The sequence below is a fragment of the Meles meles genome, chromosome 17 (assembly GCF_922984935.1).
Source record: "Meles meles chromosome 17, mMelMel3.1 paternal haplotype, whole genome shotgun sequence".
In the NCBI taxonomy this organism is placed as follows: domain Eukaryota; kingdom Metazoa; phylum Chordata; class Mammalia; order Carnivora; family Mustelidae; genus Meles; species Meles meles.
This window is the reverse complement of record NC_060082.1, coordinates 65,966,872-65,985,264: the sequence shown is the minus strand read 5'-3', so window position 1 is coordinate 65,985,264 and position 18,393 is coordinate 65,966,872. Positions and strand designations below refer to the sequence as shown.

The following is an 18,393-nucleotide window of genomic DNA, read 5'->3' as shown; positions in this document are numbered from 1 at the left end:
AGTGATCTTAAAATATAAAATATCCAATCATGTGTTCCTCATCTTAAAATCTTCCAAAAGCTTTTCACTGCACCTAGATGGCATTCTGCACTCCCCAACCTGGCTTCTAAGACCCCTCTGAATCCAGCCCTCATCTCTCCTTCTCCGTATCATCTTGTCTCACTCTCTCTCATCTTGTGTCTCACTCTAAGTTCCAGACTCACTCCTCTCCTAGTTCCTAGAGCATTCCAAGCGCTTTCCCAGACCAGGGCATTTGCAGTTTCAGTTCACTTGGTCCAGAGCAATTTCCACCCACTCTCTGCATTACTGCTTCTTGTTATCATTTAGGTCCTGGTTTAAAAGGCCCCATCTCGGAAATGTACTCAGTGGCCACACTTTCTAAAGTCAATTCCTCCTGCTCTTCTCCCTGGTTATTCTTTATGTTAATATCCTCTTTGTTTCCTTCATTGCACCTATCCAAACCTATTATTGGATCCGTATCACTAGACTGTTGCCTTAGGACCAAGGTCTTAATTGTTCTATACCTTTATATCCCCAGTCCCTAGACTGTACAGCAGGCACCTAGTACATATCTGGTGAGTAAATAACACAAATTTGAGAAGTATTATTTTTTCGTGGAAGGGTAATTTCTTTAAAGATTTTGTTTATTTATTTGACAGAGAGAGATCACAAGTAGGCAGAGCAGCAGGTAGAGAGAGAGGGAGAAGCAGGCTCCCTGCAGAGCCAAGAGCCCGATGCGGGACTATCATAGGACCCTGAGATCATGACCTGAGTTGAAAGCAGAGGCCTAACCCACTGAGCCACCCAGGAAACCCAGAAGAATTTTTTTTTTTTTTAAACACTTTAGCGGCACCTGGGTGGCTCAGTGGGTTAAGCGTCTGCCTTTGGCTCAAGCTATGATCCCAGAGTTCTGAGATCAAGCCTCTCTGTGGGCTCCCTGCTTAGTGGGAGTTTGCTTCTACCCCTCCTTTTGCCTCTCCCCTGCTCATGCTCTCTCTCTGTGTCTCACACTTGCTCTGAAATAAATAAAATATTTTAAAAGATTTCTAAACATTTTATTACTTTTTTGAACATTTTATTATGCTTTAATTGAAGTACAGTTGACATAAGTAGGTATCATCTCCATTTTACACATGAGGAAACTGAATCTAAAAGATACTAAGTAACTTACTCATAATACAGAGCAATTCATTAGCAGAACCTGTTCTTGGCTTATTCTAAAACCTAAAGGGGTGCCTGGGTGGCTCAGTCAGTTAAGCCCATGCCTTCAGCTCAGGTCATGATCCCAGGGTCCTAGGACCGAGCGCCCAGTGGAGCCCCCCCAGTGGAGTGACCTGAGTGAAGCCTGCTTCTCCTGCTCCCCCTGCTTGTGCTCTCTCTCTCCCTCTTTGTCAAATAAATAAATAAAATCTTTAAACATAAATAAAACCTAAGGAATATGTAAAGCTTTATGAAACATAAGCAAATACCACATATAGTTCCACACACACAGTACCTACACCGTGCATGCACACACTTATCGTTTGTGTATCATAACGAGTCTATGACTCACAAACTTCTCATTGCACCTTAAAAGTGATCTCTGACTGTAAAATCAGGAAATCACAGGCATGCATAAAATATTTTAAAAATCTTATTGCTCTAAGAAAACCATTGTCAACGTTACCATTATTAGCACCCAGGGCAAATTCGTAGTCTATTCTATGAGTACGCACACACGCGGGTGTGTTTAGAGCATGGTTATGGCCTAAGCATACTACGGCATAAGCACTCCCTGATCATGAAGCATGAACCCGCATTTAATGGGCTCAGAAGAGTCCCGCGTGTGGATGGACCGTAACGCATTTGCCTATCTTCATCAACGGGCAGGTTTTGGTGTCGCCAATACCGTGTTCACGTTTCTGGACGATGCCAAGATGCGGTCAAATGATAACGGTAACGATCATGCGCACCGGAGCGCTGACACCCAGCGCCACACCGCTGGCGGAGCCAGTTCCCACGCCCGGCCATCAGCTCCCAGAGCGCGCGCTTTCGGAGGCTCCGAACCGACCGTCGCGTCCCTTCTAGGCTCCCGGGGAAGACCGCGGGCCCATCTCCACCGCGCCGCGGCCGTTCCGACTGCAGGAACTCCCTCCTTCCGGCAGGAGGCGCCGGTGCCTTCCGCCGGCGCCCGGCCGCCACGGAGGCTGCACGTGATCCGGCCGTCTCTGCGCCCGAGGGCGGGCCTGCGGAGATCTGCCTTACGTACGCCGCGGCATGACGTCGTACGTAGGGGCTGGCTGGCCGCCATCTTGCTTCTTTTTCTCGCTCGCTCTCTCCCTCTCGGCAAGCGGCGAAAGTGCTTTGGCGGTTTGTCCGTCCGCAGCTGCGGCTCTCCCAGGCCGGTGGTCCTTCCGGCCGCCCCCCGACCCCCACACTCCCCGTCCCCTTCCCTCGATCAGCGCTCGGCGGAGGCTCTCGAGGTGCGCAGACACGCTCCGCTTGACGCTCGCCCTGGCCGGTAAGGAAGGCGAGGGCGGAGGACCCGGGATCCAGGCGGGCCCCAGCGGGGAGGGCCGGCGCGGGGCGGCCCGGGGCGTGCGAGCGCGCCGCGACCCCGGCGGCCGGAGCTGGGAAGCCGCTGGGAGGCGGCCGTGGGTCTAGCCGTGCCCCGTTTTCGTCGGCCGGGGGAGGTCTCGGCCTGCGGGTCGGGGAGCGGGAAACTGGAGTCGGACCCGCCCCATGTGGTCTGCAGCGGAGCCCCGTACCCGCCGGTCTCGCTCCCGCCCGGCCGCAGCGCGGGCCTGCGCGGGGGCGTCCTCGCGTGGCCGGCTGCGGAGGGAGTTCCCGTCCGCGGCCGGGCGGGCGCGCGGTCTCTCGCGCGCATGGAGGAGGCGGCCCCCGGACAGCGCGGGGGCTCGTGGCCGGCCTCGGCTGCCTGCTTGCTCTCCCCGCGCGGTGAGGGTGGAATTCGCGGGGAGCCTGTGCGCGAGAGAGATGGCGGGGGGGGGGGGGGTGGTCTGGACCAGCCCTGCTTCCGCTGGGGACGTGCCGCCCCAACTCCAGAGGACGGTTCGGACGTTACTTCGGACCCTAGGCCTCGCCGTCCCCTGACCTGCGTAGGGAGCCCCGTTCTGCAGCCCCGCGTCTCGGAGGCGCGCTAGGACGACTGGGGTTACGGCGAAGGCCCCCCGTGGGGACTGGTAGAAAAGGGCATGGGGAACCCGTGGGACACTGGTACAGGGCCCTTTTGCCCGAGGGTAGTGCGTCTGGTTCCTTTAAAGGGATGCAGATGTTTTGACTTGGTTTGAGATTTTTTTGAGGGTTCCGCCATGCCTGCTCTTTGCTGGCTTCTAAAAGCTACCCGGATCTCTGCATGGGCCGAGCTTCAGCCCGGGTTCGTGGATTCATGCCCGGCTGGGGTGCTTGGCGTTGATGGCACGGTGGGCGGCTGGGCTGTAGGGTCTTCCTGGGGAGTGCACCAGGGGAATCACGATTCGTGATTAAGTGCCTGCCCGCTTACTCCTTCCCGCAAGTAAGAACGGCGGGTGATACTTGAGCGCCCACCAAGTCTGACTCCCGCATTTGTTAAAAGTAGATGGAACTTCCTCTGTTGGTGATTCAGATGCTGCTCCGACTGGAGCCATTTTTAGGTGTGTGTCACAGAGGCACTGCAGCGTCGTCCCTGGCCCGCCTCAGATGCACCGATCCCCTAAAATAATTAGGAATAGGTTGAATTTGGATTTTATCTTTCGCATGGAGTGAAATCATAATTTTCTTCTTTTCTGTAATGGACTTGAGGTAATCTAGGCTTTTTTTACTTTTATATTTGGTTTGGTGAGCTTATATGTATGTGGCTGTTTTCTCTCCACCATTAGTTGACGTTTTACTGTGTACAGAGCATAGTAATAAGCCCTGTAACATATATGATCTTTCCTTGGGCTGCTGTTATCATCCTCCCATATTACAGATGAGGAAATGAAATCTGCGAGATTAATTTGACCAAGGTCACTCAAGAGTTATTGGTAGTGCTGTAGAGAGAGTCAAGTCGGGACTGTCTAAATCCAAAGGGTGCTCTGGGCCTGCAAACTGCCTTCCTGTTCCTTGTAATTGTAGGAACTCTAGTAACTAAAGATGCAGCATTGTTAACCTAGTTTTTTCTTTCGTTTGATTTCAGTATAGAAACATTGTTGCATACAATGGTGAAAGTGTTGCAAGATGTAAAAAATAGTTATAACTACTTTGGGGATAGGATAGAAGCTAGTTTTCCTACCTTTCTCTAGTTAAAGGCCAGTTGGTTAAAACTCTTTATAGTATGGCATACAATTTTTAAATTTTGAGATCTGGCCTCTATTATTGATAAAATATTTCCTCATCTGTAAAATGGAGGTGATGATAATAATAGTACTTCCCTCCAAGGTTTGCTGTAGTATTAATAAAGATAATGTGTGTAGGGGCGCCTGGGTGGCTCAGTGTAAGGTTAAGCCTCTGCCTTCAGCTCAGGTCATGATCTCAGGGTCCTGGGATCGAGCCCCGCATCGGGCTCTCTGCTCGGTGGGGAGCCTGTTTCTCCCTCTTTCTCTGCCTGCCTCTCTGCCTACTTGTGACCTCTCTGTCAAATAAATAAATGAAATATTAAAAAAATAAAAGATAATGTGTGTAAAGGGCTTATTACTGTGCTTAGTACATAGTAATAATGAATTGGCAGAATATTGGTAGAAGAAAGTACTCTCCAAGCAGTGAGTAAACTGTATATTCTTAGAATGGAGTACATATATTCTTTGGGAATTAGTTTTTCTTTCTTTCTTTTAACACTTACACACTAGATTTTGTTTCTTGGAGATTTCTTCATGCTCTACAGTCAATAACCCTGGGTTCAGTATGTTGAGCACAGCTGAAAATACAGAAGTCTGACTCACTCCAGCCCATCTCCCCACTACTCTTATGCCACCCCCACCACCCTTGTTGGTGAAATGTCTTTGAAGATTATATTATTTTCCCTTCCCTCCAAGTAGTTTCCTCTTCCCCTCCATCCAGACACTGCTTCAGTTTGTACGCCAGTTGAGTAACTTGCTTCAGGTGCTGTTTATGCCATATTTGTGTAAGACAAGGTTTGATTATTGATAAAATGTTACACAAATTGGTACAGAACCCTACTCTTACAGTGAAGGAGATCTAAGAGTTGTGTCTCACTGAGTTATGTATGACTAATAACCCTTTTAGTAAAGTGAGATTTGTCAATTTACGCAAAGGTAACACGGTGATAGCTTATCTTAGTCAATGTTAACTGTTAACTGTTGCTTAGAAGCTTGAGAATTAATGTTGGTTTTCTGAGTCATAACATTTTAGATTTCTCAGTAATAAAGCCTTTGATGCATCAGGCAGGACATCTTTGTGGGTAAAGGAATTCTCTACAGAGGGTAACTTCAGTACATTTGCTGTTGTATATTTTCCCCCCCTCCCCAGAAAGGCTAAATATAAACTGATCTTTTTGCCAGTTACATTTGTAGTTATTTTGCTGTAGATTAACAGAATGCCAGTCACGCTTTAGGGCCTGTGTATGTGCATGTTTGCTGGCAAATCAGATGAAACAAGGGCTATTAGTGAATTTCATCAGTGGTCTAGTTGGCAGACAAAAACTTTTATATGGTTAGCATTTACCTACAGTCTGAAAACAAGGTAGCAATTAAGTTATCACTGTTAATGTGATGTAATGTTCTCACCCCTGTGTGGTGCTGCTAGGTGCTCTGCATTAAAGGAGGGGTATATAGTCAGCATCTGTGGAGCATATATAGTATTAAAAAACACTCTATATTATTTACACACATATTATCTAGTAATTTTCTTTTTATCTGTGTTCCAGTATTAGTCGGTTTTCCTTTACTAAATTGTTTCCATGTCCACATCACCATATACAGTGAGTGGTTAGCATATACCTAAGTTTTATTACTGAATGCGTGAGAGTGGGAAACAGAAGAATAGACCCACGACTAAGATTCAACTGACAGATACCTTAGAGGAGCAAAAGAATACCTTGTCATATCCTGTTAGAATAGTATCAAGGGCTTTCAAACACTTTGTATACTATGCACTGTGAGTTTTATTTGCAGCAGATTTTCCTTTCCAATTTTTAGATTTTTTTTAAACATTAAGGATTCTTTTAATTTTGTAAGGCCTAGTGAATCAAAGGAATATGGCTTGTGGTTCTCAATGCTAAGATGCTCACAGTTTTAAAGGTTAATGGTGAAAGGTTATCATGTGATCTTTGGATTTATACCAGAAGATAAAAATAAAGACATAAAAGCAGATAAAGGAAGTTTGGGGCAGAAAATCCATATATGAAAATTGTCTTTGGTATAGGTCACATGTCTAGTAGATTCCAAGTGAAGGCATGATGGCCAAGAGAGAACATGGATGATTGCAATTATTAAAAAAGAAGAATCGCAATTATTAATATTTGTTGAGCACTTTCCCTGCCAGGCACCGAGCTAAAATAATTTTGTGGATTATCTTTTTCAATCTATATAATAGGTCTAGGTGGCAGATTATTTTGTCCCTGTTACACAGCCAGAAAACTGGGACTTAAAGAGGTTTAATGAACTCTTGTAGACTTACTAAGCTAGTAAGTAGGAATCGAATCATTGATCCAGAGCTTAACTGTGGTTTAAGTTCCACCCTGCATGGACTTCCCAGTGGCCGGTATTGCCCATTGCCCAAACTTCAGATAAGTCGTGACTTTTTATTTATTTATTCATTTTTATTTTTTAAGATTTATTTGACAGAGATCACAAGTAGGCAGAGAGGCAGGCAGGGTGAAAACAAGGTAGCAGGCTGGGAAGCAGGCTCCCCGCTGAGCAGAGAACCCGATGGCGGGGCTCGATCCTAGGACCCTGAGATCATGACCTGAGCCGAAGGCAGAGGCTTTAACCCACTGAGCTACCCAGGTGCCCCTCAAAATAAACACAATTTTAAATATGCTTCTGTGGACCACTTAAAATCATCTAATATGTCATCAGTAGTCTTTTGTATTTCATGCTTTAGGACATAAATGCTATAAGAAATGATTACTGGATAAGATCAGGCAACGTTTGGAATTGATGAAGGCCAGAAGTGATGAAAGGCTAGAGCGGAATAGACTCATCACAGGCAGTGGCAGCATTACAGGAGATGAGCTGTAAATTAGAGCCTTAACTACATACTCGGGGCATCCATTTCCATGATGAACTGCAAAGTGAAGGTGCTTGTTTAGACAGAGATGTAGCAGGCTGTCTAAGACAATCAGTGGCAAGAGAAGGAGAGCAGCGATGAATAAGTGAAGAAGGAAATCATTACAGAAATCTGGATGGAAGAGAATAATCTAAAAAATAGGATTATTACAGCCAAATGTAGCAGAGGTCAGAAGGATCTAAGAGAAGTATCCTTTGGATATGGCTGAGAGATTCTTGGTGACACTGAAAGAATTTATGTCAAGTAATGAGGGTGGAAGGGTGGGCAGGGAGGAGTAAGTACCGAACTTCTTGATTTTTAGGTGACTGAAATACTCAATATGAGCTCTGGATTATGAGTGTAAAAACCTAGGTTTAGACCTTTTTCGTTTTGTCCTTTGTGCCTACTGTTCACTTTGGGGGCAAGTGACATGGCTTCTTTAAGTTTCAGATACAGGTATTCCCTGCTTTTTGAAGGTTCACACTACCCCACTTTGCTTTATGAAAGACAACATTATTACCTGCTTTTGCTAATCGAAAGTTCTGAAGAAGATTTTTGGTTTTCCGGAAAGGGGCAAAAGCAAAAATAGCAGTCACTGTGGAGGCAGGGCGCCCGCTGAGCTGCGAGAGTGGTGCTACCAGGCTGTCTCCCCTGGAACCTCACTCAGCATCTAGTCTGTACGTGTGCTTTATCACGGTGTGTTATGTGAGTTTGTTAGCAAGATGTGTGGTAAGGTGTCAGAAAAGCCTAAGAGAGGTTCTTGGGTTTGGGAATAGCACAAAAAGTTTTCCATATAAATTAATGCCAGTTGTTTCTTTGCTCTTGCCATTTCAGCTTACAAAAGGTTTCAGAGGAACTCTTGGCTTTCTGATAGCCAGGAAAACCTGTTTGTTCCTCTGTGAAATAGGGAAAGTACGCACTTCCCCTGTCTCAGAGGGTTGTTGCAAAGATGTGTTTGCATGTATGTTTTGAATTTTACATTCTTTGATATTACATGAGCCTTGACCATATTTAAAACAGAAACGAGAACTATGAAAAGTAGAGAGTTAAAGGTAAAGGGGGGTGGTTCTCTCTGGTGTTGGAAGATCCCCTACAAATAAATCTTTGAGTTTATAAGGTAAGAGATGGATCCATTTGTGGTTGGGGAATGGGTGGCTGGAGAAGTTAATACTTGATCATTCTTTCCCCTTTACTGAAGAATAATCTGAAAGTGTAGGTCTTCTGGGTATGATTGTGCAGTTTGTGTCCTGCACACATGTGTGCGGCTGATGGAGGCAATGAGGACTGAAACCTACTCCGTGCTCTGCTTGCAGAAAGTCGTGTGGTCTGGCTAGGCCTCCCAGGGGTATTTGTGCCTTCATTTCCCCCCTTTTCCCCAGTGCCTCAGTACCTCACCCAGCGGATTACTTGTGTCTTCGCAGAAGGGTATGTTTTTGTATATGCACGAAGGCCCTGTGGAGGCTAATGGATGCTGCGAAAGACTCTTGAGGAGATACATTAAGGATACATTTAGAACAAAACCAAAAACATGGGGAGACTGGAGGAATGGTCACCAAGGAACTAAAAACTTAGTACATTTTACTAAATGGGTTAAGTAGCTGGGCAAGTGCGGGTTGACTTTATCCAATGAATTTTATTTTAAAGATTTGTTTATTTCAGAGAGAGTGAATTTTAAAGATTTGTTTATTTCAGAGAGAACGAGCAAGCGTGCATACACAAGCAGAAGGGGCAGAATGAGAGAGAATCTCAGGTAGACTCCGGGCTGAGGGCAACAGCCCCAACAGAGGGCTCCATCTCAGCCACCCTGTGATGACAAGATTACGACCTGAGCTGCAATCAACTGCGCCCCCCAGGCGTCCCTAGCCAGTGTATTTTAAAGATGAACGTGGTAGCTTACTTAGTATTTATGGTAACTAGGAAACAGACCATAGATAGATCTTAACTAAAGAAGCACAACGTTAAGAGGTATAGAATTAACTTCCGAAGGTCAGGAAAATGCAACAGATAGAGAAATTTTATGGTTTTGTTTTTTTTTTTTTTAAGATTTTATTTTATTTGACACAGAGAGACATCGAGAGAGGGAACACAAGCTGGAGGAGCGGGAGAGGGAGAAATCATCTAATATGTCATCCGTAGTCTTCTCCTGCTGAAGAAAGAACTATTGAATTGGATTAAAAAGTCAGGAATCGGGTGCCTGGCTGGCTCAGTGAGGAAAGCATGCAGCTCTTGATCTCGGAGTTGTGAGTTGGACATGTTGGGCATAGAGATTACTTAGAGTAATAACGTAACAAATACTGCTTTATTGTATAGTTTTATATATGACAACCTGGGAACATGGAGAGAATGAAAGTAGAAAGTAGCAGGAAGAGAGATGGGTAGCTTACATGTCTCAAAACAGATTTTTTTTTTCTGGCAGAGAGGCAGGCGGAGAAAGGGGAGAAGGGAAGTAAGTTCTCCACCAAGGAGAGAACCCGATGTGGGACTGGATCCCAGGACCCTGCGATCATGATCTGAGCCGAAGGCAGAGGCTTTAACCCACTGAGCCACCCAGGTGCCCCTCAAAACAGACATTTTAATGATAGAGGAACAGAGCCAGTATTTGGCAGAGGGGGATGCTAACAGTTCTGTACCCTTAAAAATTTTAACTTGAAATTCCAACCCTTAAAGACGGCAGATTAGTTATATGAAAAGTTTAGTATAGTTCATGATGTCAGTTGAGGATCTTGAAAGAGAATACTTCTGTTTTTCTCCTATAATGTCCAAAATACCTGCCTTGCAAAAAAGAGTTAAGGAAGAAACTTTTATGCTTTGGTTTTTATTTGTAATGTTTAAGCTTTGAAAACTTCATTACCATTTGTTAAGCTTTTACTAAGTGCCAGACACTATTTTAAGAGTTTTATACATACTTTGTTAATTAAACCTCATACTAGACTAGAAGATATAGCCCACAGATGAGAAAATATGAATTCAGAATGATATTTAATGACTAGGGAAATGCTTATGTCATAATATGCATATGCCACAATTATGCTATAGAAACATCTAGCTACAGGGGCGCCTGGGTGGCTCAGTGGTTTAAGCCGCTGCCTTCAGCTCAGGTCATGATCTCAGGGTCCTGGGATCGAGTCCCACGTCGGGCTCTCTGCACTGAAGGGAGCCTGCTTCCCTCTCACTCTCTCTGCCTGCCTCTCTGCCTACTTGTGATCTCTCTCTGTCAAAATTAATAAATAAAATCTTTAAAAAAAAAAAAGAAACATCTAGCTACAAAATGTCAGAGCTGGGATTTAAACCAAATCAGTTTCAAGTAATGGTGTGATATGAACAGTTTAAAAATGCTGTCAGTTGTCAGAAAGAGTAATGTTGCAGTCACCTCATCTAGTAAATGGTAGACACACAGATTTGTTACTTTGCTAGAACAGTAATTTATGGTACAGAGGGTTTGATAAGTACGTATCTTTTCTGATTGTTAAGGCTTTCTGCCCCAGAAACTTGATTCACGTGTTTCAGTTTCTAAGAACAGCCTGAGCCCTTCTACCATTCTGATTAGAATTCCAACAGATTTATTTATATTACACTTTGTTTTTAAAAATGACAATTTTTTAGTGCTTTTGCTGTAGTGCTATTTGTAGTAGAGGCACTCAACATATGGTGGTATTCTTAGCTTTTCTGTTATAGCAGCAAATGTGATCTTCAAAATACTTGATGTCACTCTGACTTTAGAATTACCAAGTGATTATAACAATTGGAGATTGAAATGAACTTAGAAGTTGACCAGTTCAGTCTCTTAACCAAAGCAAGACCTTTTCATTTTAAATGGAAAATTTAGTTTAAAATTCGATAGACTAAATGTTTTCCGAGGTTAATACATCAGTCTCTGCCGTCTTTGTCAGCTCCAGCTGCCGTGAGAAAATACCATGGGGCACCTGGGTGGCTCGGTTGGTTGAGCATCTGCCTTCTAACGTCATGGGGCTCAGGTCCTGCTTCTCCCTCTGCCTCTCCCCCTGGCTCGTTCTCTCTGTGTCTCTCAAATCAATAAAATCTTAAAAAACAAAATACCATAGACTAGGTAGCTTAACAGGAATTTATCACGGCTCCGGAGGCTGGAAAACCAAGATCAGGGTGCCCACATAATCAGGTTTTGGGGAGGTCTTCCTGGCTTTCGCAGGGCTGCTTTTTGAAGAACTCTGTGTGTTCAGGTGGTTGGGAGAGCGAGCTGTGGAGCTGTGGCGACTCCTCCTTGCAGAGCACTAATCCCATTATGAGGCCCCACTCTCATCTCAGCGAAACCTAATTATCTCCTAAAGGCCCATCTCCAAATACCATCTGGCCTGTTGGGAGTTAGGACTTCACACGGATTTTGAGAGGGGAAACAATTCTGTATATAGCCCCCCCCTTTTTTTTTACAGTCTTTGGTGCATCAAGTCTTAGATTTTTTACGTTTTTGTATTTCTACAACATATACATTTTTACTGTATTTTGTTACTATAATCTTTATTCTTCATATTTTATTCTGTATTGTAATACAGTAAGTTTTGAAAATAAAAATTTGACTTTCTTAGCCTGAAGTGACATGTTATTATTACATTTTATTTTTTAAAAATTTTTAAAGATTATTTATTTATTTATTTGACGGGGGTGGGGTGGGGGTGGGGGAAGCAGGCTCCCTCAGAGAGCCCGATACGGGGCTTGATCCCAGGACCCTGAGATCATGACCTGAGCCTAACCCACTGAGCCACCCAGTGTATGTATTACTACATTTTAAAGATTTGATATTTATCTCTTTTATAATGAAAATTGAATTCCAACTTTCATATGGTGAGGTTATCTGGGCACTGGCTTTGCCGTCAAGTCTGGGTTTAATCTTGGCTCTGTCTCTTCAGAGCTGTTTGAGTTTGGGGCACGTTATATTTGCTTGTCTAAAGTTGTTTATTGGTAAATTTTGGTGACTTGGGCTTTGAGCTCTTGTTCCCAACCTGGTATTTTTATATCTGTAGAGTTGAGATTTTTTAAAAAATGGCTTCAAGAGACATTACTGCATTAGATCATATAGAACTTACATCCCTCTTCATGTTGGAAGCGGGAGACAGAGACGGAAGATCATTCAAGGTTTTAAATCGGGAGTCAGGGCGGGGGTTGCCTGGTGGCTCAGTCAGAAGAGCATGCAACTCTTGATCTTGGGTCATGAATTTGAGCCCTACATTGGATGTAAAGATTTACTTAAATTTAAAACGAAAATAGATCTAGATGTCAGGGAAAGTGTTTATGGTGAAGTTGGGGGGAAGAACGTGTTTGGGAAAGCAGGTGAGCTTTTTGTTTTTAACTTTTTTTTTTTTTCCTTTAAATTTTAAGTAGGCTCCACGCCCAGTGCCCGGGCCCAAATTCATGACCTCAAGACCAAGAGTCGCATGTGCCAACTAGGTGCCCATCTTAACTTTTTCTTTCGGAATAATCTTTTTAAAGATTTTATTTATCAGTTTGAGAGAGAGTGTGAGAGGGCAGAAGGTCAGAGGGAGAAGCAGACTTCCTCTAGAGCTGGGAGCCTGATGCGAGACTCGATCCTGGGACTCTGGGATCATGAGCTGAGCTGAAGGCAATCACTTACCCAACTAAGCCACCCAGGCGCCCTCTTTTGGAATAATCTTAATCTCACAGAAAAACTGTAAAAATACTATGAAAAATTCCTGTATTCCTTCATCCCTATTCCTGATTGTAAGTAGTTTTACCATATTTATCACTCTGGGTATGTGTACGTATGCACACTAGTTACATGTACAGTATGTGCTCGTCTTTTAATGCCTGCTGTTCTAAACCCCTGTCATCACCGAAACCTTTTTTTTCTTTTTTTTTAAGATTTTAATTATCAGAGAGAGAGTGCAGGCGCAAGTAGGCAGAGCGGCAGGCAGAGGGAGAGGGAAAAGCAGGCTCCTTGCTGAGCAGGGAGTCTGAAGTGGGACTCGATCCTAGGACCCTGGGATCATGACCTGAGCCGAAGGCAGACACTCAACCAACTCAAGCCCCACACTTGAAACCTTAAATTCAAATTACAAGCTCCTTTGCCTCCAGTTTTCTCACTTAGTACATTTTGTCATTTTTTTTAAAAAGATATTATTTGTGAGAGAGCGAGAGTGAGAGAGCACAAGCAGGGAGAGAGACAGATAGTGACAGCATGAGTGGGAAGGAGAGAGAGAAGCTCTCTCTCCCTGCTCCCTGCTGAGCAGGGAACCCAATGCAATGTGGGGCTCGATTCCAGGACCCTGAGATCATGACCTGAGCCTAAGACAGATGCTTAACCGACTGAGCCACCACGGTGCCCCTTCTGTTGTTTTTATGAAATGAACAAAGCAGTCGTAGTACTCTTGACTCAGTAAGCATTTAGTAATTACTATTGGTAGAGCTTTTATACAATCATATTAAAATTGCCAGTTCCTTTTATTGTCCTTATTCTCTTCTACCTTCTCCTGCTTTACTCTCTGGCTTAGACTTCCGTGAAATGTTATTCTAACTATTTTCCTGGCAGTATCTTCTGCCTTGCTTTTCTTTACACACGTGTGGCACAACTCTAATTCCTTATTATTCCAGCTGCTGTGCACTTCCCATTGCTCCCCATTCCCACATGTGCTGCTGGACATTAACGATGGCCTTCAAATTGGACAGCCTTGGGAGTCCCGTGTATTACTGGTCTCCAGCTTCTGCTGGGGCTTCAGCACTGATTGTCAGTGCCTCGTTTGCCTACTTGTCTTCTTTCCTCCCAGTTCTTTGTGAACCTTTCCCAACCTTCTCACACTTCCTGTTATTATCTCCAGTCAGTTGATGAGGACAGCACGTGTTTTTTCATTTGTTCCTAGTAGTGCCTGATAATACAGTGGGCGCAGGATAAACATTTATGTGAATGAATAGGGGAATCAGACATTTTGAGTTTGTAGTTCTGTCCAGAAATTTAAGTGGAGACATTTTGTTCTGTAGACAGTTAAAAATGTATGTCTAATTCTTGTAGTTTGAAAGAAAGTTTTGGGAACTACCCTTACTGTAGCAGTAAACAATAGATGAGAGGGCCAAGGGAGAAAGCACGGAGAAGGAGCTGGTAAAGAGAGATGGCAGAAGTACGTGAACCTTTATTTATGTGGAGGGAGAGGGAAAAAGGAGCTGTTAGAGAGTCACAGAAACCAAAGAAGATGGTTTACACAGGATCCATTTGCCTTTTATATTCGTATTGATACTTGACTGTTAATTATTACTTACTAGAGGTTCTTTATTCAGTGGAACATTTGTTGAGTGCATATAGTATGCTCATCTGGAAATGGTTGCATGTTCTTTTTAATGTTAGCTATTTAAATCAGTGGGACATTGTATTTCATTTTCCAGAGGAACTAAAGTCTCCCTGTAAGGTTAATGAGGAAAGAACGGTAAACAGGGCTTGGATACTTAGAAGCCTATGGTGGCCAGGAAGATAATTGTCATTTAATTGAATTGGGCAGATTGGCAATTTGTGAAAGTGTTTTTTCCCCCCCAAAACGCTAAATTTTAAAATCACTAAAAATAATGTTTTTAGTATTGAATACTTTTAAATAACTTCTGCATTGGTGAGTAACAATAGAATCTTATAATTTTTGAGACTGAAGGAATTTTAGAGATCATGCTAATCTTGTCTTGATGTGGAAACCCTTTATACGGATTTTTAAAAAAATTTTTAACCTATGAGAGGTGTCCGTCAAGAAAACCATCCTTTTATAACCACTGTTGAGTGTCATCCTTTCATTTTGAAAGGTTGATATTTCCCTTAGACCTTTTGGAAATTGTTTTTTAAAATGCTGGCTTTTTTCCTTCCTGATTTCTTCTTTCATCCTCACACTTTTTTGCCCCCCCCCCCCCATTGTTACAAGGTAATATATATTCATTGTTCAAATCTGGAAAATGTAGATGCTCATGTTTTGATATATCTAATTTCAGCAAAAAATACAATTTCTTTCTGTCATTGCTCAGAGTCACAGAACCTTGGATTTAGAAGTATGATTACTCTCTCTTCCCTTAAAGGGGAGGTATATTTATTATTGACTGGGCTCTTTTTGTAGACTGACCCTCAGACCTTAATGATTCAGATTTTTAGGTACATAGGAAGCAGGACAGTAATGTAAAAAAAAAAATTCTTAATAGCATGCAAATAACAAAAAGCTTTTTTTTAAAGATTTTATTTATTTATTTGACAGAGAAAGAGCACAAGCAGGCAGAGCAGCAGGCAGAGGGAGAAGCAGGCTCCCTGTTAGGGAGCCCAACGTGGGGCTTGATCCATAACCTGAACCAAAGATAGATGCTTGACCAACTGAGCCACCCAGGTGCCTCAGCCTTTTTTTTTTTTTTTTTTTTTTTAAGATTTTATTTATTTATTTGACAGAGAGAGATCACAAGTAGGCAGAGAGGCAGGCAGAGAGAGAGGAGGAAGCAGGCTCCCCGCGGAGCAGAGAGCCTGATGCGGGGCTGGATCCCAGGACCCTAAGATCATGACCTGAGCCGAAGGTAGCGGCTTAATCCACTGAGCCACCCAGGCGCCCCAGCCTTTTTTTTTTTGAATAAAGATTTTATTTATTTGATGGAGAGAGTGCACAAGCAGGGGGAGCGGCAGAGGGAGAGGGAGAAGCAGGCAGGTAGCCCGTGAGGCTCCATCCCCGGATCCTGGGATCATAACCTGAGCTGAAGGCAGACCCTTAACTGACGGAGCCATCCATGCGTCCCAAAAAAGCTTTTTAAAATTAAAAATGATACAAGTAGAGGATAGAGTTCCTTTGTTGTTCTTCTTTTGTGATTGTGCCAGTACATTTTTTGAAATCACAATCTGACAAGTTGAAAAGAAATGGCCCTGTTGAGCTTATTGTTTCAAAGATTTTTAAATTACTACTTAGTAAATTATACTATTTTGTTACTTAAGATATGGATCTGCAGAATGCAGCATACCTTTATTCAACAACTGAGTTTTGTTTTTAATTAATTTTCTTCAGTGGCTCTTCATGGTATTTAGAATAAACTGGGCAATACTCCTTATTCTAACCTACTAGACTTTTGCCTACTCTGACTTCCCTTCCTGCCCATGACCTTTACACCTGAACCCTTTTATTTCAGATCACAATTGGGTTTTTCCCCCAGTGGTTCTCAGCTGTAGCTATAGTTGCATACCTTGGGGATATGGAGGATTCAATAAACCAAATATTTCTTTTTTTTTTTTTTTTAATTTTATTTATTTATTTGGGAGAGAATGAGTAAGAGAGAGCATGGGAGAGGAGAAGATCAGAGGGAGAAGCAGATTGCCCAAAGAGCTGGGAGCCCGATGCGGAACTCGATCCTAGAAGTCCGGGATCATGACCTGAGCCGAAGGCAGTAGCTCAACCAACTGAGCCACCCAGGCGCCCCCAAATATTTCAGTAAAGGAAATCAAATGGAATTTGTTTGGTTTCCCAGTGCATATGAAAATTAATGTTTCTGCTGTATTGCAGTGTATTAGTTGTGCAATAGCATGTTGTTGTTTTTAAAGATTTTATTTATTTATTTATTTGAGAGAGAGAGAGAGAGAAAGAATGAGAGAGAAGGTCAGAGGGAGAAGCAGACTCCTTGCAGGGCCGGGAGCTGGATGTGGGACTTGATCCCAGGACTCCGGGGTCATGACCTGAGCCAAAGGCAGTTGCTTAACCAACTGAGCCACCCAGGTGCCCAGCATTATGTTTTTTAAAAACACTGTGTGTGTGTGTGTGTGTGTGTGTGTGTGTGTGTGTGTGTGTGTGTGTGTAATTGAAGATTTAATTATTTTATAGAGAAAGAGACAGTAGCATGAGCAGGAGGGCCAGAAATGGAGGGGGAGAGAAAATCTCAAGCAGATTCCACATGAGGACAGAGCCCAACATGGGGTTTGATCCCAGGACCCTGAGATCATGACCTGAGCTGAAACTAAGAGTTGGATGCTCAACGACTGAGCACCCAGGTGCCCCAACAATGTGTATGTCTTCATTAAAATTTAATTTATTGCCAAAAACTGCTAACCATCGTCTTAGCTTTCAGAGTTCTCATCTTTTTGCAGTGGAAGATTTTTGCCTCCATGTTGATGGCTCCTGACCGAGCAGGATGGTGGTTGCTGAAGGTTGGGGTGGCTGTTGCAGTTTTTTCAAAGAAGACAGCAGTGAAATTTGCTCCATCAAGTGGCTGTTCCTGTCATGAACAATTTCCTTGTCGATTGTGATGTTGTTTGATAGGATCTTATCCTTAGGAGAACTTTTTTACAATTTGAGTCCGTCTTCTCAGACCCTGCCACCGCTTTATCAGCTGTGCTATATTCCAGATCCTTTGTGGTCCTTTCAGCGTCTTCATAGTGTCTTCACCAGGAGTAGGTTCCACCTCAAGAAGATGCTTTTTTTGCTCGTCCGTAAGGACTAGCTCGTTAGAGACGGCAGCGCTTCTCCTGCTAGTGCTCTTGCTGTTTCCAGCCCATCTGCGGTTACTTCTCCGCTGAGGTCTTGCTGTTTCGACCTCTTCCCATGAGTCACAGATGTTCTTGCTGGTGTCTAGAGTAGTGAATACTGTTCCAGGAGGTTTTCAGTTTGCTTTGCCTAGATCCGTCAGAGGAATCTATGGCTGCTGTAGCCTTAAGAAATGTATTTCTTTCTTTTTTTTTTAAATTTATTTGACAGATAGAGATCACAAGTAGGCAGAGAGACAGGCAGAGAGAGAGAGAGGAGGAAGCAGGCTCCCAGCTAAGCAGAGAGCCCGATGTGGGGCTCGATCCCAGGACCCTGGGATCATGACCGGAGCTGAAGGCAGAGGCTTTAACCCGCTGAGCCACCCAGGCGCCCCAAGAAATGTATTTCTTAAATGTATTTCTTGACTTGACCTGTCAAGTCAAGGGACTCCTTGATCCATGGGCTGCAGAGTGGATGTTGGGCCAGCAGGGGTGGAAACAGCATCTCGTGCTGCTCCATCAGAGCTCTTGGAGCAGTGATATTTTGAAAGGAGTCTTTTCCTGAGCAGTTGGTCTCAACAGTGGGCTGAAAATACTAAGGGAGCAGGGCACCTGGTGACTCCGTTGGTCAGCGGCGGAGCATGTGACTCCTGTCTGGGGTTCTGAGTTGGAGCCCCACAGTGAGTGCAGAGATTACTTAAAAATCTTTAAAGAAGAAAATTCAGTAATCCATGGCGTAAACAGCTGTGTTGACATCCATTCTTTGTTGCTGT

General features: G+C 43.8%; 1 protein-coding gene across 12 annotated transcripts in view; it reads left to right on the top strand.

The window, feature by feature from the left end:
• The first annotated feature begins 2,282 nt into the window (after positions 1 to 2,282).
• The window catches only part of PRRC2C (proline rich coiled-coil 2C), a 97,880-nt gene continuing 81,769 nt past the window's right edge, over positions 2,283 to 18,393 (top strand). For all 12 annotated transcript variants that reach the window (XM_045983628.1, XM_045983624.1, XM_045983620.1 and 9 more), the window contains exon 1: positions 2,283 to 2,500. The gene's annotated coding sequence lies outside the window, so the exon portion shown is untranslated. The remainder of the gene's footprint in view (positions 2,501 to 18,393) is intronic.